The sequence below is a fragment of the Tachyglossus aculeatus genome, chromosome X5 (genome assembly GCF_015852505.1).
Source record: "Tachyglossus aculeatus isolate mTacAcu1 chromosome X5, mTacAcu1.pri, whole genome shotgun sequence".
In the NCBI taxonomy this organism is placed as follows: Eukaryota; Metazoa; Chordata; class Mammalia; order Monotremata; family Tachyglossidae; genus Tachyglossus; species Tachyglossus aculeatus.
The window spans coordinates 5,018,098-5,039,907 of NC_052097.1; positions in this window are offsets into that span (position 1 = coordinate 5,018,098).

Consider the following 21,810-nt stretch of genomic DNA (forward strand, 5'->3'; position numbering starts at 1 on the left):
ATGAGGGAACTGAGGCACAGATCAGTTAAATGACTTGCCCAGTCACACAGTAGACAATTGGTGGAGCCGTGATTAGAACTCAGATCCTTCTGACTCCCAGGCTCTATCCATTGGGCCACACTGCTTCTCTCTTGGGTACCTATGCCAATCAACTGTATGTTCACTTATTCATTTGGATTATTCTCTCTGAAAATATATTTATGTCTGTCTTTTCCTTTAGGGTGTAAGCTCTTTGTGGGCAGGGAACCTGTCTTGTGCTTTAGTTGGAATTTCCAAGCACTTAGTACAGTGCATTGTTCTTTGTGGGTGCTCAGTAAATACCATTACTCTCCCAAGAGACAATCGATCGGTGGCACTTAGTGATTGCTTATTTTGTAAGCTTGTTATGGGCACAGAACGTGCCTGCTAATTCGGTTGCATTGTACTCTCCCAAGTGCTTAGTACAGTGCCCCGCACATAGTAAGTGCTCAGTAAATACCCTGGATTTACTGATTGTACAGATCACTGTACTAGATGTTTTGGGAGAATACAATATAGTTGGTAGGCTCAATTCCTACTCTCAGGGAGCTTCCAGTCCAACGGAAGAGACAACTCACCAGCTCAGCTCAGCATTACCCAGCCAATGTAGAACAATAATAATAATAAATGTGGTATTTGTTAAGCGCTTACTGTGTGCCAGCACAGCACTAAGCACTGGGGTGGATACAAGGAAATCCCAGTCCCTGTCCTGCATGGGACTCACAGTCTTCATCCCCATTTTACAGATGAGGGAACTGAGGCCCAGAGAAGTGAAGTGACTTGCCCAAGGCCACACAGCAGACAAGTGGCAGGGCCGGGATCAGAATTTGCAGCTGAACCCGACCTAACCAGTTAAGAGGATGATTTAAGCTTTTCTGACCTTTCTAGGGGGAGAAGCAGCATGACTCAATGGAAAGAGCACGGGCTTGGGAGTCAGAGGTTATGGGTTCGAATCCCAGCTCCGCCAATTGTCAGCTGTGTGACCTCGGGCAAGTCACTCAACTTCTCTGTGCCTCAGTTCCCTCATCTGTAAAATGGGGATTAAGACTGTGAGCCCCACGTGGGACAACCTGATCACCTTATATCTTCCCCAGCGCTTAGAACAGTGCTTTGCACATAGTAAGCGCTTAACAAATGCCATCATTATTATTATTAATGGGAAATGATGAAATAGGAAACCCATTCTAGTTATCCTTTCTTGCCTAGGGACCACATCTCCCAGAATTGTTTGGGAGCTGGGGCGAGGTCCACCTGAGGGAAAGAGTGACAGGCGCAGAGGAGTCTGGAACAGCTCAGCTAATCAAGGACACAGCAGGGCTATAAAAAATGGGAAGGTTACAGCCCAAATCTTGGTCCTGGGGAGTTATTCTTTAACTGTTAATTGTTCCTGGGGAGCTGTTTTTATTGTATTTTAGACTGGGGTCACTGGATAATATCAGCCTAAATCTAAAGAGTGTCCTTAAAAGAAAGAGGCTGTTAATGCCCTTTTAAGATAAGAAGTCCAGGCCAGGGCACTGCTGCAGGAAACCAACCTTTTGAACTGTATCGGTTTTGGATTTAGTTTCATTCAATTGTATTTATTGAGCGCTTACTGTGTGCAGTGCGCTGTACTAAGCGCTTGGGAAGTACAAGTTGGCAACATATAGAGACGGTCCCTAACCAACAACAGGCTCACGGTCTAGAAGGGGGAGACGGACAACAAAACAAAACATGGAGACGGGTGTCAAAATCGTCAAATCGTCATCTAAATCCTGATACCCCCACGATTTCCTACTCTAATCCAGCCCATACACTTTACTCCTCTAATGCCATCCTGCTCGCTGTACATCTATCTATCTCGCCACCAACCTCTCGCCCACCTCCTGCCTCTGGCCTGGAACGCCCTCTTTCTTCACATAATAAATAATAATAATGATGGTATTTGTTAAGCGCTTACTATGTGCCGAGCACTGTTCTAAGCGCTGGGGGGATACAAGGTAATCAGGTTGTCCCACGTGGGGCTCACAGTCTTAATCCCCATTTTACAGATGAGGGAACTGAGGCTCAGAGAAGTGAAGTGACTTGCCCAAAGTCACACAGCTGACAAGTGGCGGAGCCGGGATTAGAACCCATGACCTCTGACTCCCAAGCCCGGGCTCTTTCCATTGAGCCACACTGCTTCACATCCGACGGACGATCGCTCTCCCCACCTTCAAAGCCTTATTGAAGACCCATCACCTCCAGGAGGCCTTCCCAGACGAGACCCTCATTTCCTCTTCTCCCAGTCCTTTCTGCATCACTCTTGCACTTGGATTTGTTCCCTGTATTCACCCCTCCCTTAACCCCACAGCACTCATGTCCAGATCTGCAACTGATTCACTTATATTAATGTCTGTCGCCCCTTCTATACTGTAAGCTCGCTACGGGCAGGGAACGTGTCTACCAACTCTGTTATACTGTACTCTCCCAAGTGCTTAGTACAGCGCTCTGCACATAGTAAGCACTCAATAAATATGATTGACTGAGAGCAGATATTTTGGCCCCATTTTACAGCTGAGGAAACTGAAGCCCAGATGAATTAAATGCCACCCAGCAGACAAGTGATGGAGCAGAATTCGAACCTGGATTTCCTACCTTCCAGAGCTAGATTCTCTCTCTGTCTTTTTTTAAAGGTACCTGTTAAATGCTTACTATATAATAATAATGATGATGATGGTAATTGTTAAACGCTTACTATGCGCCAAGCACTATTCTAAGCACCGGGGGAAATACAAGGGAATCAGGTTGTCCCACATGGGGCTCACAGTCTTAATTCCCAGTTTACAGATAAGGGACTTGAGGTACAGAGAAGTGAAGTGACTTGCCCAAAGTCACAGAGCTGATAAGTGGTGGAGCAGGGATTAGAACCCACGACCTCTGCCTCTCAAGCCCTGGCTCTTTCCACTAGGCCATGCTGCTTCTCTAATGCCAGGCACTGTACTAAGCGCTGGAGTAGGAGCAAGATAATTGGGTGGGTGGGATTCCCAGAGTTTCCCTTCTACTAGACCACGCTGTGAGGGAAGGACAAGCATCCTTTCGACGGGATCCACGTGCGAGGAGATCAGAGAATTCCAATCTTGTCTAACGATTCACTCCAACCACGTTTTAAAGTAGGTAGTGGAGGCGGGAAGAGGCATTATTCATCCTCACTTTCAGACTGGGAAACCAAAGCGGAGAAAGGGCGAGTTCCCTGAAGCCGCGGGCTGGAACTACAGTGAGATGACTCTTTTCTGTCCTTCGTCCTATTCTGCAATCCTCAGGGAAATGAGAAGGGAAGGGAGGAGAGAGAGGCGAGTTAGCAATCTCAGAAGCTCAGGGTGACCTAAGTTCGGTTTGATTGTTCTTCCCAAGCGAGATTCCGTGGCTGAGGCCAATTTCACAGTAGCCCAGGTGGGAAGGACTCTGGCCTCCTCTTTCCCTGCCCCACCCCTTCCTCTTTATTGACAGTGGCCAGTGAATCAATCAATCAATCATATTTATTGAGCGCTTACTATGTGCAGAGCACTGTACTAAGCGCTTGGGAAGTACAAAGTGGCAACATATAGAGACAGTCCCTACCCAACATTGGGCTCACAGTCTAAAAGGGGGAGACAGAGGACAAAACCAAACGTACTAACAAAATAAAATAAATAGAATAGATATGTACAAGTAAAATAAATAAATAAATAAATAAATAGAGTAATAAATATGTACAAACATATATACATATATACAGGTGCTGTGGGGAAGGGAAGGAGGTAAGATGGGGGGGATGGACGGGGGACGAGGGGGAGACGAATCAATCAATCAATCAATCAATCATATTTATTGAGCGCTTACTATGTGCAGAGCACTGTACTAAGCGCTTGGGAAGTACAAAGTGGCAACATATAGAGACAGTCCCTACCCAACATTGGGCTCACAGTCTAAAAGGGGGAGACAGAGGACAAAGCCAAACATACTAACAAAATAAAATAAATAGAATAGATATGTGCAAGTAAAATAAATAGAGTAATAAACATGTACAAACATATATACATCTATACAGGTGCTGTGGGGAAGGGAAGGAGGTAAGATGGGGGGGGATGGGGAGGGGGACGAGGGGGAGAGGAAGGAAGGGGCTCAGTCTGGGAAGGCCTCCTGGAGGAGGTGAGCTCTCAGCAGGGTCTTGAAGGGAGGAAGAGAGCTAGCTGTGAAGATAGTGAAGATAGAATAAGGTCAAGTCCAAGACAATATTGTATCACAGCTGGAAACTGAGCGTCAGTCGCAACAGGCAGGAGGTATGAGGGATGGGATTCAGAAAGGAGAGGAGACTTTTTTAGACCGACAGGTGTGGGTCATGTGATCCGGAGAGAGGCGACTCACCCTGCGCTTGTGATCCGGAAAGGAGAGACTCTTTCTCAGATAAACGGGTGTGGGGCATGCGATCCAGAAAGGAAAGGAATCACAATTAGAACCCACGACCTTCTGAATCCCAGGCCCATGTTCTAGCCACTAGAACATGCTGCTTCTCTTCTTGGGGTAGATATAATGTGCCAATATCCCAATTCAGACTGTAAACTCACTGAGGGCAGGAAACGTGTCTACCAAGTGTGTTGGACTGTACTCTCCCAAGCACTTACTACAGTGTTCTGCACACGGCGAGCGCTCAATAAATATGATCGACCGATTCGGACACCCTCTCTTCAGCATGGCTCAGTGGAAAGGGCACGGGCTTTGGAGTCAGAGGTCATGGGTTCAAATCCCACCTCCACCGCTTGTCAGCTGTGTGACTTTGGGCAAGTCACTTAACTTCTCTGTGACTCAGTTACCTCATCTGCAAAATGGGGATTAAGACTGTGAGCCCCACGTGGGACAACCTGATCATCTTGTAACCTCCCCAGGGCTTAGAACGGTACTTTGCATATAGTAAGCGCTTAATAAATGCCATTATTATTATTATATTATTATTTAAGGTACTGGTGCTTAGATTTTCTTTCGTTCACCGGTTTGTTCTCCGTTACAATAATAATTATAATAATAATTATGGCATTTGTTAAGCGCTTACTATGTGCCCGGCACCGTGCTAAGCGCTGGGCACAACAAGAGGAAGCTGACTTAGCCAACGAAGCAGAAGGCATAAGTTCCTGATTGGGTGCATTGTGAGATATTGATTGGAAACTATTACAAACTCCCAGGAAGGCTTGAGAGGCCAGCCCATCTCTGACAGGAAAATCAGTTCCAGAAACACCAGAGATGACTTAGATTACTTCATTATTTTGGGGACAGAGACCCTGCAACTCTTTAGATAGAAGGGCCAGAAAATCGGTGTTAATATAAACCAGTAGGAGCTGACAGGAAGGGAATCAAAGAATGATGAGGATGATGATTGGGAGGGAAGGAGAAGATTCAGAAGGAGGGTGGAACGCCTGAGAAGCAGTGTGGGCTAGTGGATAGAGCTGGGGCCTGGCTCTGCCACTTGTCTGCTGCGTGACCTTGGGCCAGTCACTTCACTTCTCTGCCCTTCAGTAACCTCATCTGTCAAACGGGGATTGAGATGGAGAGCTCCATGTGGGGCATGAACTGTGTCCAACCCGATTAGCCTGCATCTACCCCAGCGCTTAGTACAGTGCCTGACGCATAGTGCTCAACAAATCCCATTAAAAAAAAAAGGAAGAGTAGGAACTTGTGGTGGCACATCAATTCAGGAAACTTGTTTAAGGTCGGCCGGCTCTGACATCTCGGTAATGTGATCAATCAATCAATCGTATTTATTGAGCGCTTACTGTGTGCAGAGCACTGTACTAAGCACTTGGGAAGTACAAGTTGGAAACATCTGGAGTCGGGTCTTCCTAGCATTCCCTGCCTCAGGCCCCTGCCAGCCTCCTTCCTGGAGGGGAGCCAGAAGATGGGAGGAGCAGGAAGCAGGAGACAGGGAGGTCAAAACTCTCTGCAAAATCCAGATCCACCTCTAAGCCATGGAAGGAGGAGAAGCCAGGAGTTGGGATGTTAATTTTAGCTCAGGAAAGTGAACAGCCTGGGTGTCCTGAAGCAAATCCAGACTCTGAATCACCGGAGAAACCTGCCTGACTCTGGATCACAAAAATCCCTTTGGTGGCCAGTGTTACCCAACAACGGTAATCTGCCTAAATCAAAAGAGAAAACACAGAACACTTTCTTTGGCTTGACTTATCCAGTTACTTTTTTAAAATGGAATTTATTAAGCTCTTGCCATGTGCCAGACACTGTGCTGATCACCGGGGTCAATAGAAGCTAATCAGGTTGGACACAGCCCCTGTCCTATATACGGCTCACAGTCAGCACTTGGAACAGTGCTTGGCACATAGTAATTGCTTAACAATAACCATAATTATCATCATTATTATTAATAATAATCCCCATTTTACAGATGAAGTCACTGAGGCAAAGAGAAGTTCAGTGACTTTCCTAAGGTTACATAGCAGACGTGTGGCAGAGCCGGGATTAGAACCCAGATCCTTCTGACTCCTAAGCCTGTGCTCTACCCACTAGGGTACACTGCTTTCTTCCGGGCCAGGCTGCTTCTTCCAAGCACTAGATCAAATACTTATTATGTGCCAAACACTAAACACAACATAATAATCATGGTGGCATAGAAGCACTTATTATAGTAATAATAATAACTGTGGCATCTAAGTGCTTACTGTAAATAATAATTATGGTATTTGTTAAGTGCTTACTATGCGACTAGCACTGTACTAAATATTCATTAAGGGCTCATTATGTGCCAAGCACTAGAGCAAACACAGCATAAAATAATGGTGGCATTTAAGTGCTTACCATACTACTAATAACTGTGGCATTTAAGTGCTTACTTTAATAATAAGTATTATTATTATTATTATGGTATTTTTAAGTGCTTACTATGTGCCAAGCACTGTTCTAACTGCTGGGGGAGATACAATATAAGCAGATTGGACCTTGCTGTGAGACTCACAGTCCAAGGATAGAGAACAGGTATTTCATCTCTTTTACGGATGAGGCACGAGGAAGCGAAGTGCCTTGCCCAAATTCACACAGCAGGAAAGTGGAAGAGCCGGGATTGGAACCCAGGTCTCCCAACTCCCAGTTCTGTGTGCTTTCCACTAGGTCATGTTGCTTCCCATCAAATCGGACCCAGCTCTAGTCCCACGGGGGGCACTTTACAGATGAGAAGACAGGCACAGAGAGGTTCAGTCGTTTGCCTATGGACACACAGCAAGGCAATGACGTACCAACAGCATGGTGAGAAGCAGCATGGCCTAGTAGCAGGCCTGGGGGTCAGAAGGTCATGGGTTCTAATCCCAGCTCTGCCACTTGCCTGTTGTGTGACCTTGAGAGACTGTGAATCCTTTGAGGGACAGGGACTGTGTGTAACCAGATTTACTTGTGTCCACCTCAGTGCTTAGTACAGTGCCTGGCACACAGTAAGTGCTTAACAAATGCCATTATTATTATTATTATTCTCCGGGCTTCGGTTAGCTCATCCTGGTCCGCCAATTGTCAGCTGTGTGACTTTGGGCAAGTCCCTTAACTTCTCTGGGCCTCAGTTCCCTCATCTGTAAAGTGGAGATCTCATCCTATCCCGACTGGATTACTGCATCAGCCTCCTCTCTGATCTCCCATCCTCCTGTCTCTCCCCACTTCAATCTATACTTCACGCTGCTGCCCGGATCATCTTTGTGCAGAAAAGCTCTGGGCTTGTTACTCCCCTTCTCAAAAATCTCCTGTGGCTATCAGTCAACCTACGCATCAGGCAAAAACTCCTCACCCTGGGCTTCAAGGCTGTCCATCACCTCGCCCCCTCCTACCTCACCTCCCTTCTTTCCTTCTACAGCCCAGCCCGCACCCTCCGCTCCTCTGCCACTAATCTCCTCACCGTACCTCGTTCTCGCCTGTCCCGCCGTCGACCCCCGGCCCACGTCCTCCCCCTGGCCTGGGATTGCCCTCCCTCTGCCCATCCGCCAAGCTAGCTCTCTTCCTCCCTTCAAAGCCCTACTGAGAGCTCACCTCCTCCAGGAGGCCTTCCCACACTGAGCCCCCTCCTTCCCCTCCCCCTCCCCATCCCCCCCACCTTACCTCCTTCCCCTCCCCACAGAACCTGCATACATGTTTGTACAGATTTATTACTCTATTTATTTTACTTGTACATATTTACTATTCTATTTATTTTATTTGGTTAATATGTTTTGTTTTGTTGTCTGTCTCCCCCTTCTAGACCGTGAGCCCGCTATTGGGTAGGGACCGTCTCTATATGTTGCCAACTTGGACTTCCCAAGCGCTTAGTACAGTGGTCTGCACACAGTAGCATTCAATAAATACGACTGATTGAATGAATGGGGATTAAGACTGTGAGCCCCACGTGGGACAATCTGATCACCTTGTATCCCCCCAGCGCTTAAAACAGTGCTTTGCACATAGTAAGTGCTTATGAAATACCATAAAAAAATATGATTGAAGGAATCAATGATTAGAACCCAGGTCTTGACTCTCAGGTCTGTGCCCTTTCCATTGGGACAAGTTGCTGCTTTATTCCTAGTCTACTCCCTCCTCCTTCGACTGTGCGCCCCATGGGGGACAAGGACAATGTCTCATCTAACTTGCATCTACCGCAGCAGGTAGAAAAGTGCTTAACACACGGTAAGCACTTAACAGTAATAATAATAATAACTGATGAATTTCATGACCAGGAAGAGTCCACCATTCTAAAGAGTAAGAGAATCTTAGAGGGAGAAAAGAGGACAAGGGTTTAGAGAGAAAGCAAACAGATGTTTCCATTTTAGATTTTCGCCGCTAGCCAAAGGCGAAAGGACAGAATGAAAAAAAAAAAAAATCTCTCAAACATTAATTGCAACAGCAACGACGCAAAATGGTCCTCCAGAGAGGATCACAATCAAGTGACTGCGTCGGCATGTGGAATTCTGGGATTCCACATATACCTACTTATACCTGGTGTCATTCTCAATATTGCTGGCCCTAAGAAATAGCTGCAATGTAATTAGTTTAATTTATAGTAACAAATGATGCTTGAAGATTTCAGGAAACAATCTTTTCTATTTTTCTTTTTTTTTTTTTTTACTATTCCTTGTGCCAGTCTGTCCCTTTCTATACAGTTGCATTGGATAATTTGTGGTCATTTGAATATCATAACACTTCACTTAAAATGACTAAGTGCAATTGCCAGGGTAGTAAGGTATTTCCTCAACCCCTTAGACCACTGTTAAGTAACTTTTGTTTTTCATCAGCCTGTATCCTGTTTCCTTTGGTTTTTAAGCAGATAAAACCAGTGTTGTTCACTAGAATCACCTCTATAAAATTAGCAGAAGGTGACTGTGAATCAAAGAATATAAGGTTACTACAAATAACTACTAAAAATTTTACTAAAATTTTTTTGAAAATAACCTCTATTTAGAAGCTGTTTTATCTTTCAAAATAGTCTTTAAGCATTTCACACACTGTTCTCCCTCCTCCCCCTCACCTTCCCCCCCCCCCTTACCGCCTTCCCCTCCCCACACCACCTGCATGTACATATTTATTACTCTACTTATTTTACTTGTACATATTTACTATTCTATTTATTTTATTTTGTTAATATGTTTTGTTGTCTGTCTCCCCCTTCTAGACTGTGAGCCCGCTGTTGGGTAGGGACCGTCTCTATATGTTGCCAACTTGTACTTCCCAAGCGCTTAGTACAGTGCTCTGCACACAGTAAGCGCTCAATAAATACGATTGATGATGATGATGATGATGGGATTCCCATCCTAACCTTGACCCTGATCCTCAAGGTGATTCCCAGGGTGTGTCCCAACATCTTGGCAGGCCCGACTGAAACTCCACAATCTGGATCACGATGATTCTTATTTTAGCTCCCTCTTTCCGCTGAAACCTGATATTCCGACTTGCCCCACGTGGCAACTTAAGAAACGGAAAGAGGACGGCTGACCTAACTGTTTTTTTTGCCTCGCTGGTGTGAGGATCTGTTATGTACGGGGTTTTTCTGGGTATGAAATATCTGTGGTGTGTGGAGCAGGGGGGAAACAGGTATAACACGTTTTAATAATACCGTCACGTGGGACGTGGCAAGGACAGCATTGCATTTTTTTCTGCCTGGCCGCAGTGTGGTGAGAGGCTTCTGCTTGGGGATTGTAAAGTTTCTTAAAAGTCTGCCTTGTCATGTGTGGGAAGCAACTGCAATAACCTGATTTTCCTCTTATCTCGGAATAATGAGGCTAAGGTTCAGAACAGACAGCGGGTGATTGTTTGATGGCTCTGGGGTAAGATCAAGTTGGCTGTCTAACCGATTTGACTGCATGTCAGTTTTCTCTTTTGGGGGGTTACTGAACTGAATGGATTCAGTCAATCAGTCAATGGTATTAATTGAGTTCTGACTGTGTGCAGAGCACTGTACTAAGCGCTTGGGGGAGTACAAAACAACAGCGTTGGTAGACGTGATCGCTGCCCTGTTGGAGCTTACAGTTTACTGTGTGCTGAGCACTGTACTAAGCACTTGGAAGAGTACAAAACAACAGAGTTGGTAGACGTGATCCCTGCCCTGTTGGAGCTTACAGTTTACTGTGTGCTGAGCACTGTACTAAGCGCTTGGAAGAGTACAAAACAACCGAGTTGGTAGACGTGATCCCTGCCCTGTTGGAGCTTACAGTTTACTGTGTGCTGAGCACCGTACTAAGCACTTGGGAGAGTCCAAGACAACAGAGTTGGTAGACGCGATCCCTGCCCTGTTGGAGCTTACAGTTTACTGTGTGCTGAGCACTGTACTAAGCGCTTGGAAGAGTACAAAACAACAGAGTTGGTAGACGTGATCCCTGCCCTGTTGGAGCTTACAGTTTACTGTGTGCTGAGCACTGTACTAAGCACTTGGGAGAGTCCAAGACAACAGAGTTGATAGACGTGGTCCCTGCCCTGTTGGAGCTTGCAGTTTACTGTGTGCTGACCACTGTACTAAGCACTTGGGAGAGTCCAAGACAACAGAGTTGGTAGATGTGATCCCTGCCCTGTTGGAGCTTACAGTTTACTGTGTGCTGAGCACTGCACTTGGGAGAATCCAACACAACAGAGTTGGGAAACACGATCCCTGGCCTCTTAGGCCTTATAGTCTACTGTGTGCAGAGCACTGTACTAAGCACTTGGGAAAGTCCAATACATTGAGTTGTAGACCCAACCCTTGCCCTCCAGAAGCTTACAGACTAACGTTACAAGATTGGCATGCTCTTCCTTCACTGCTATTCCCCTGTTCACACTCTTCGGTGGGCCCAAGGTGGTTGTCTAAAGGTACCTCGCTCCTGTCTCACCTGTCTCCAATCCTTGCTCTCGCTCTTCCCTCAGCTTGGAGCTACTTCCTTCCCCCCCACTACCAATCAGCCTGCATTCATTCATTCAATCATATTTATTGAGCGCCTACTGGGTACAAAACACTGTACTAAGCGCTTGGAAGAATACAATATAACAACAAACAGACACATTCCCTGCTCCCTCCATCTTGAAATCCCACCTGCTCCTGGAAGCTTTTCAACACCAAAGCCAAAACAACCCAACCCATAGCATTTATTCTTTTTCTCCCATTCTCAGCAGTTATATACATCTGTATATTCAATTATTTGGCAACTTCATTCTGACTTTTCTTGTTGTTATGGTATTTGTTAAGCATTTACTATGTGGCAGGCACTGTACTAAGCTCTGGGTTAGATACAAGACAGCTAGATTGGACACAGTCCACGTCCCTCACAGGGTTCACGGTTGATTCCCATTGTATAGTCAAGGTAACTGAGGCACAGAGAAGTAGGTGACTTGCCCAAGGCCACACAGCAGAGAAGTAGCCAAGCAGAATTAGAACCCAGGCCCTTCTGACTCTCAGGCCCATCCTCTATCCACTAGGCAACACTGCTTCTCATTTGCATTACAACCTATCACAAACTTATCCTTCCTCCTGCTCCCACTACCAATCAATCAACTGTATTTATTGAGCGCTTATTGGGTGCAGAGCAATTGGGCGTACTATTGGAACAGTACAATATAATAATATGACAGACATATTCCCTGCCCACAACGAGCTTACAAACTATTTGTAAAAAATATTGTCTGCCTATCTCTCTCTGTGTTGTAAACCCCTTGAGGGAAGGGAATGTGTCTTGCTTCTGTGTATTCTTCCGAGTGCTTAGTATGTTGCTCTGCACTTAGTAAGTGCTCAGCAATAATAATAGCATCAATTAAACACTTACTAGGTACCAAATACTCCACTAAGTGCTGAGGGAAATATAGGATAAACAGGTCAGACAAGTCTAAGTAAGACTAAGTAAGATGGAGAATCGGTACTGAATCTCCATTTTACAGATTTTACAGATGAAGAAACTGAGTCCCAGAGAAGTGAAGTGACACAGCGGGCAAGTGACAGAGCCAGGATTAGAACCCAGGTCCATCCGACTCCCGGGCTCTATCCATTAGGCCACAACTGCTTTGGTAAATACTGATGGAGTAAATCATCCTAATCCGTTCATTCAGACATATCGGCTAAATGGGTCTTGGAGAGAGACACTGTGTTCAAGAGACCAGCTTTCTTTAAAGGGATCGATTTGCCCTTATGACTCTTCCCAATATTGCTCTTTTCCCCAAACTCCGATGCATCCCAAGAACTTCTGGCACCTGATTTTTCCATATTCCTACCCCCGAGCCATTATAAAATAAAATCTATTCCACCCTGAGGTAGTGAGCTTTGAAAACTACTTAGGAAAAGCTATTTGGTTACTTGATCACATAATAAAGAAAATAATAATGATGGTATTTGTTAAGCACTTACTATGTGCCAGGCACTGTACTGAGGGCTGGGGTGGATACAGGCAAATTGGGTTGGACACTATCCCTCTCCTACATGGGGCTCACAGTTTTAATCTCCATTTTTCAGATGAGGTAACTGAGGCACTAAGAACTTGGAAGCAGAGAACAGCTTCAAAGACATCTCTTGACATCTCTTGAATTCCTGGCAGGAATTCCAGCTTCTATTCCCAGCTCCAGAAGCAGCGTGTCCTAATGGAAAGAGCACGAGTTTGGGAGTTTGAAAGACCTGGGTTCCAATCCCAGCTCTGCCGCTTGTCTGCTTTGTGACTTCGGGTGGGTCACTTAATTTCTCTGTGCCTCAGTTTCCTCATCAGTACAAGTAATGTACAGAAGTGGTGAGGATTAATAAGAGGAAGAAGCCATTTTATCAGTATAAAGGATAGCTATTTTGCTCAAGTGCATTAGATGCACACGCTAGTAATGTGTGGGAGGGGTGAGGATTAATAAGAGGAGGAGACCATTTGTAAGTATAAAGGATAATGATTCTTTTCAAGTGTAAATAGTGGTGTGGCAGCTCTGAGCTCTAGAGCACCAAAGTTAGTGGAAAGGATCCGGAGCCTGGCAGGAATTCCAGCTTCTATTCCCAGCTCCGGAAGCGGTATGTCCTAGTGGAAAGAGCACGATTTTGGGAGTTTGAAAGACCTGGGTTCTAATCCCACCTCTGCCACTTGTCTGCTTTGTGACTGTGGGTGAGTTACTTAATTTCTCTGCGCCTCCGTTCCCGTAAAACAGGGGATTAAGACTGTGAGCCCCATGTGGGACATGGACTGTGTCAACCTGATTAAGTTGTGTCTACCCCAGCCCTTAGTTTGGTGCCTGGCACATAGTAAGCGCTTAACAAATACCTTTAAAAACAAAGCAAACAAACAAACTCCACTACCAGCCCGCTTTGGACACTCAACAAGCCGATCGGCTACTTTCATATGTCTCATATAATAATAATGGTATTTGTTAAGCCCTTACTATGTGCAAAGCACTGTTCTAAGCGCTGGGGGGGGGTTACAAGGTGATCAGGTTGTCCCAGGGGGGCTCACAGTTTTAATCCCCATTTTACAGATGAGGTAACTGAGGCACAGAGAAGTTAAGTGACTTGCCCAAAGTCACACATCTGCCAGTTGGCAGAGCTGGGATATGAAGTTTACCCAATTAGGAATGCATTTAAAACACTCGCATATGGGGGCCAGTAGTTCAGACTATTGCCCAAGTGAATAAACAGCTGAATAATAACAGTAATACCTGTGGCATTTATTAATTACATTAAGCCAAGCACTATAATAATAATATTAATAATGGTATTTGTTAAGCACTTACTATGTGCCAAGCAATGTTTTAAGCGCTGGGATAGATACAAGGTTATCAGGTTGGGGCTCACAGTCTTGATCCCCATTTTACAGATGAGGTAACTGAGGCACAGAGAAGTGAAGTGGCTTGCCCAAAGTCACACAGCCGACAAGTGGCGGAGTCGGGATTAGAACCCACGACCTCTGACTCCCAAGCCCACGCTCTTTCCACCGTACTAAGCACTGGGGTAGATGCAAACTAAAGAGGTCAGACACAGTCCCTGTCCCTTATGGGGCTCACAGTCTAAGAGGAAGGGACACGGGTACCTTACCCCTTTTTTTAGCCGATGAGGAAACTGAGGCCCAGAGAAATCAAGTGACTTGCCCAAGGTCACCCAGCAGGCAGGTGGTGGAGCTGAAATTAGAATCCAGGCTGTCTGACTCCCAGGCACGTTCTTTCCACTATTCAGTCATATTTATTGAGCGCTTATTACGTGCAGACCCACTGCACATAACACTATGCCACACTGCTTCTCAATTGGACTCGCTGTTTTGCCAGATTCAACCTTTAAAGTCACTCCACAGCAAATAACTCATCCCAGAATGTTGTAAAGGGCATAATTGCAGTGTGGTACATATATGTACACTTATGTACATATCTTTAAATTATATATTACAAATAACTTATTTTTTCATATTCATGTCTGTCTCCCACTCTAGGCTGTAAGCTCCTTATGGGCAGGGAACGTATGAGAAGCAGCGTGGCTATGAGAAGCAGCGTGGCTCAGTGGAAAGGGCACGGGCTTTGGAGTCAGAGGTCATGGGTTCAAATCCCGGCTCTGCCAACTGTCAGCTGTGTGACTTTGGGCAAGTCACTTCACTTCTCTGGGCCTCAGTTACCTCATCTGTAAAATGGGGATGAAGACTGTGAGCCCCCCGTGGGACAACCTGATCACCTTGTAACCTCCCCAGCACTTAGAACAGTGCTTTGCACATAGTAAGCGCCTAATAAATGCCATTATTATTATTATAATTAGTTAGTCATTTGTATTTACTGAGTGCTTACTGTGTGCAGGGCACTTTACAAAGAGCTAGTGTTGGCCATAAAGTGCTTAATAATAATAATAATAATAATAATGGCATTTATTAAGTGCTTACTATGTGCAAAGCACTGTTCTAAGGGCTGGGGAGGTTACAAGGTGATCAGGTTGTCCCATGGGGGGCTCACAGACTTAATCCCCATTTTACAGATGAGGTAACTGAGGAACAGAGAAGTGAAGTGACTTGCCCAAAGTCACACAGCTGACAAGTGGCAGAGCCGGGGTTTGAACCCATGATCCCTGACTCCAAAGCCCGGGCTCTTTCCACGGAGCCACTCTGCTTAAACACTATAACTAATGCAACCTCAGAATTGGCTAATTTCTTCTGTTCCTCAGTCTTTTTTGTTTGTCTTACATAGCATCCTTTTTAAATGGCATTTGTTAAGTAGGCACTGTATTAAGCGCTGGGGTAGATACAACGCCATCAGGTTGGACACGGCCCCCGTCCTGCAAGAGGCTCGCACCCTTAACCCCCATTTGCCAGATGAGGTAACTGAGGACCAGGGAAGTGAAGTGACTTGTGCAAGGTCATACCTCTGAAAAGTGGCGGAGCTGGGATTAATAATAATAATAATAAAATAGCATTTATTGAGCGCTTACTATGTGCAAAGCTCTGTTCTAAGGGCTGGGGAAGTTACAAGGTAATCAGGTTGTCCCACAGGGGGCTCACAGTCTTAATCCCCATTTTACAGATGAGGGAACTGAGGAGCAGAGAAGTTACGTGACTTGCCCAAAGTCACACAGCTGACAAGTGGCGGAGCCGGGATTCGAACCCATGACCTCTGACTCCAAAGCCCGTGCTCCTTCCACTGAGCTACGCTGCTTCTCTGTCCACTAGACAACGTTGTTTCTCAATATCTCCTCCGCGATAGAAGCCAATAGGTTCGGCTACCTTCATTCAGTCATTCAATCGGATTTATTGAGCGCTTACTGCGTGCAGAGCACTGTACTACGCGCTTGGGAAGGACAAGTTGGATACATCTACTGCTATGATTCCGAGACATCGTCGGGGGACAGTGAAGGTTAAAGGTCAGAGTACACACGCTGCCCCAAACTGAGACTTCAACCCGCCTCTCGACTTGACGTAATGACAACGGGGAGTGTCATCCTGAGGCAGAAGTTGCAACAGGTTTTCTGAGCAACCCACAGTGCTCCTCCTCAGCCACGCTTCCCCCTTCGCCGGCCAATAATAATAATAATAACAATGTTGGTATTTGTTAAGCGCTTACTATGTGCAAAGCACTGTTCTAAGCGCTTGGGGGGATACAAAGTGATCAGGTTGTCCCACGTGGGGCTCACAGTCTTAATCCCCATTTTACAGACGAGGTAACTGAGGCTCAGAGAAGTTAAGTGACTTGCCCAAGGTCACACAGCAGACATGTGGCAGAGTCGGGATACGAACCCATGACCTCCGACTCCAAAGCCCGTGCTCTTTCCACTGAGCCACGCTGCCAAGCTGGGAAGGTGCCAGCCCAGAGCCTCGGGCCTCTGAGGTGGAAAGGCAGCTCGAATTCCCACACAAGAACTGACCTGTTGATCCGCCGAAGGCAGCCGTGAGAGAACTCGACGAGGAAACGGGCATCGGTTTTCTCCGCTCTCCCCCGCGGCGCCCCAGTCTTCCCGTCTGTGAGCCAAAATGCAGCACCAGAGTGGGGGATTGGGCCAAGAAGGAAGTGGGGGGTCATTCCCTCTGACCCGAGGACACACACGCGGAATTCCTGGGGAAGGGAGGAGAGTGATTTAGGCATGCCCGGGGCCTAGAAGAGACTGCTGCTAACCTTCTCCCTGGGCCTCGATCTCATCTATCTCGCCACCGACCCCTCGTCCACATCCTACCTCTGGCCCGGCACGTTAAATCCCCCAGACAATCACACTCCCCCTCTTCGAAGCCCTACTGAAGGTCCGCCTCCTCCAGGAGGCCTTCCCAGAATAAGTCCCACTTTTCCTCAGCTCCCACTTCCTTCCACATCACCATGACTCGCTTCCTTTGCTCTTCCCCCCTCTCCCCACTCCACAGCACTTATGTATATATATATATATATATACACATCAATACAATATATACATCAATACAAGTAAACAGGCATCAATATAAATAGAATTGTAGATATACATATCTACAATTCTATTTATTTATTTATTTATCTATTTATCAATATAAATAGAATTGTAGATATATATATACATCAATACAATATATACATCAATACAAGTAAACAGGCATCAATATAAATAGAATTGTAGATATATATATATCTACAATTCTATTCATTTATTTATCTATTTATCAATATAAATAGAATTGTAGATATATATATATCTACACAGCACTTATGTATATATATATACATCAATACAATATATACATCAATACAAGTAAACAGGCATCAATATAAATAGAATTGTAGATATATATATATATATCTACAATTCTATTTATTTATTTATCTATTTATCAATATAAATAGAATTGTAGATATATATATATATATCTACACAGCACTTATGTATATATACATATATACATCAATACAAGTAAACAGGCATCAATATAGAGTTGTAGATAAATATATATCTACAATTCTATTTATATTGATGTATATATTGTATTGATGTATATATATACATCAATACAATATATACATCAATACAAGTAAACAGGCATCAATATAAATAGAATTGTAGATATATATATCTACAATTCTATTTATTTATTTATTTATCTATTTATCAATATAAATAGAATTGTAGATATATATATATCTACACAGCACTTATGTATATGTATATATATACATCAATACAATATAGACATCAATACAAGTAAACAGGCATCAATATAAATAAATAGAATTGTAGATAGATATATCTACAATTCTATTTGTTTATATTGATGTCTGTTTACTTGTATTGATGTCTGTCTCCCCTCCTGTAGACTCTGAGCCCGTTGTGGGCAGGGATTGTCTCTATTTGCTCTATTGTACTTTCTAAGTGCTTAGTGCAGTGCTCTGTACACAGTAAGCCCTCAATAAATACGACTGATTGAATGAATGAATGCAGATCCAAGAGGTACACCTACCTTAGCTCTACACATTTTTTCGTTTTTGTTTTTTTTTAATGCTGTTTGGAAAGCACTTACTATGTGCCAGCGATTGTACTAAGCTCTGGGGTAAATACAGGCTAATCAGGTTGGATACAAACCATGTTCTATTTGTTCTGACGACTTGACACCTGTCCACATGTTTTGTTTTGTTGTCTGTCTCCCCCTTCTAGACTGTGAGTCTGTTGTTGGGTAGGGACTGTCTCTATATGTTGTCAATTTGTACTTTCCAAGCTCTTAGTACAGTGCTCTGCACACAGTAAGCGCTCAATAAATACGATTGAATGAATGAATGAATGTGAGCCCGTTGTTGGGTAGGGACCATCTCTATATGTTGCCAACTTGTACTTCCCAAGCTCTTAGTACAGTGCTCTGAACACAGTAAGCGCTCAATAAATACGATTGAATGAATGAATGAATGTGAGCCCGTTGTTGGGTAGGGACCACCTCTATATGTTGCCAACTTGTACTTCCCAAGCGCTTAGTACAGTGCTCTGCACACAGTAAGCGCTCAATAAATACGAGTGAATGACTGAATGAATGGGGCTCACAGTTTTAATCCCCATTTTACAGAAGAGGGAACCGTGGCACAGAGAAGTTGTGTGGCTTTCCCAAGGTCTCCCAGTAGGTAAGTGATGGAGTCGGGATTAGAACCCAGCTCCTTCTGGCTTCCAGGCCCGAACCCTATTCACTAAACAACACTGTTTCTCAGCTGGAAGTAAAAAACCTTCCCTCTCTGTAAACATCCCAACATAGTTGGCGTTTAAAAAACCAAGGGTTGCCCTCAAAAACTGACTTCTAAATCATCATCATCATCAATCGTATTTATTGAGCTCTTACTGTGTGCAGAGCACTGTACTAAGCGCTTGGGAAATACAAGTTTGCAACATATAGAGACGGTCCCTACCCAACAGTGGGCTCACAGTCTAACAGGGCGAGACAGAGAACAAAACCAAACATACTAACAAAATAAAATCAATCAATCGATCAATCAATCGTATTTATTGAGCTCTTACTGTGTGCAGAGCACTGTACTAAGCGCTTGGGAAGTCCAAGTTGGCAAACATAGAGACAGTCCCTACCCAACAGTGGGCTCACAGTCTAAAAGGGGGAGACAGACAACAAAACCACACATACTAACAAAATAAAATAAATAGAATAGATATGTACAAGTGAAATAAATAAATAAATAGAATACTAAATATGCACAAACAAATATACATATACACAGGTGCTGTGGGGAAGGGAAGGAGGTAAGACGGGGGGGATGGAGAGGGGAAGGAGGGGCAGAGAAGTGAAGTGCCTTGCCCAAAGTCACACAGCTGACAGTTGGCAGAGACGGGATTCGAACCCATGACCTCTGACTGCACAGCCCGGGCTCTTTCCACTGAGCCACGCTACCTCCCTGCGTCGCCAGAGGGGGCGTGGCTACCGCGCACGCGCGCCAGAGGGGGTGTGGCCATCCACTACGTCACCATAGGGGGCGTGGCCACCCCATGCGTCTCCGTAAGGGGGCGCGGCTATCCATGTCGTCACCAAAGGGGCGTGGCTATCTCACACGTCACTAGAGGGGCGTGGCTGCGCCGTGCGTCTCCGGCGGGGGGCGTGGCTACACAATGCGTCACCGCGGGGGCGTGGCAATCCCATGCGTCACCACAAGGGGCGGTGCTTCCGAGCCGCAGTGCAGCGCAGAGGGGCGGGGAAGAGGGCGGGGCGGAGCCAGAAATCATCATCATCATAATAGTAAAAACATAATAATATGATCAGAACAATATGGTAATGATGATAATCCAGCACACAAGTAATCATAACAAGAACAATGATGGCATTTGTTATAATAATAGTAAAGATACAATAATATGATCATAACATGGTAATAATAATCAGCACAAAAGTAATAATAACAATAACAATGATGGCATTTGTTATAATAATCATGATAATAGTAAAAATACAATAATATGATCATAACGATATGGTAATAATAATAATCCAGCACACAAGTAATGATAACAATAACAATTAATTCATTCAATCGTATTTATTGAGCGTTTCCTGTGTGCAGAGCACTGTACTAAGCGCTTGGGAAATACAATTTGGCAATATATAGAGACGGTCCCTACCCAACAATGATGGCATTTGTAATAATAATCATAATGGTAAAAATACAATAATATGATCATAACAATATGGTAATAATAATAATCCAGCACACAAGTAATAATAACAATAACAATGATGGCATTTGTTATAATAATAATCATAATAGTAAAAATACAATAATATGATCATATCAATATGGTAATAATAATCAGCACACAAGTAATAATAACAATAACAATGATGGAATTTGTTATAATAATCATAATAGTAAAAATACAATAATATGATCATAACGATATGGTAATAATAATAATCCAGCACACAAGTAATGATAACAATAACAATGATGGCATCTGGTATAATAATCATGACAATAGTAAAAATACAATATGAACATAACAATATGGTAATAATAATCCAGTACACAAGTAATAATAACAGTAACAATGATGGCATTTCGTGTACTAATCATAATAATAGTAAAAAATACAATAATATGATCATAACAATGTGGTAATAATAATAATCCAGCACACAAGTAATAATAACAATAACAGCATTTGGTATAATAATCATAATAATAGTAAAAATACAATAATATGATCATAACAATGTGGTAATAATTATAACCCAGCACACAAATAATAATAAAGCAATAACAATAATGGCATTTGGTATAATAATCATAATAATAGTAAAATATAATAATATGATCATAACAATAGGATAATAATAATCCAGCACGTAAATAATGATAATAATAACAATGATGGCATTTGTTATAATAATAGTAAAAATACAATATGATCATAACAATGTGGTAATAATAATCCAGCACACAAGTAATTATAACAGTAACAATGATGGCATTTGTTAAGCGCTTACTATGTGCCAAGCAGACTGGCAGCGTGCTCAGTGGAAAGAGTGCGGCCTTGGGAGTCGGCGGTCATGGGTTCTAATCCCGACTCCGCCGCTTGTCAGCTGTGCGACTTTGGGCAAGTCACTTCACTTCTCTGGGCCTCAGTTCCCTCCTCTGTAAAATGGGGATTAAGATTGTGAGCCCCACATGGGACAACCTGATCACCTTGTATCCTCCCCAGCGTTTAGAACAGTGCTTTGCACATAGTAAGCCCTTAACAAATACTACTACTACTACTACTAATAATAATAATAATTATTATTATTATTATTATTGTCAGCCGTGTGACTTAGGGCGTCACAACTTTTCTGTGCCTGTTTCCTCATCTGTAAAATGGGGATTAAGACTGTGACTCCCATGTGGGACAACCTGATTACCTTGTATCGGGTTCAAATCCCGGCTCTGCCACTTGTCAGCTGTGTGACTCTGGGCAAGTCACTTCACTTC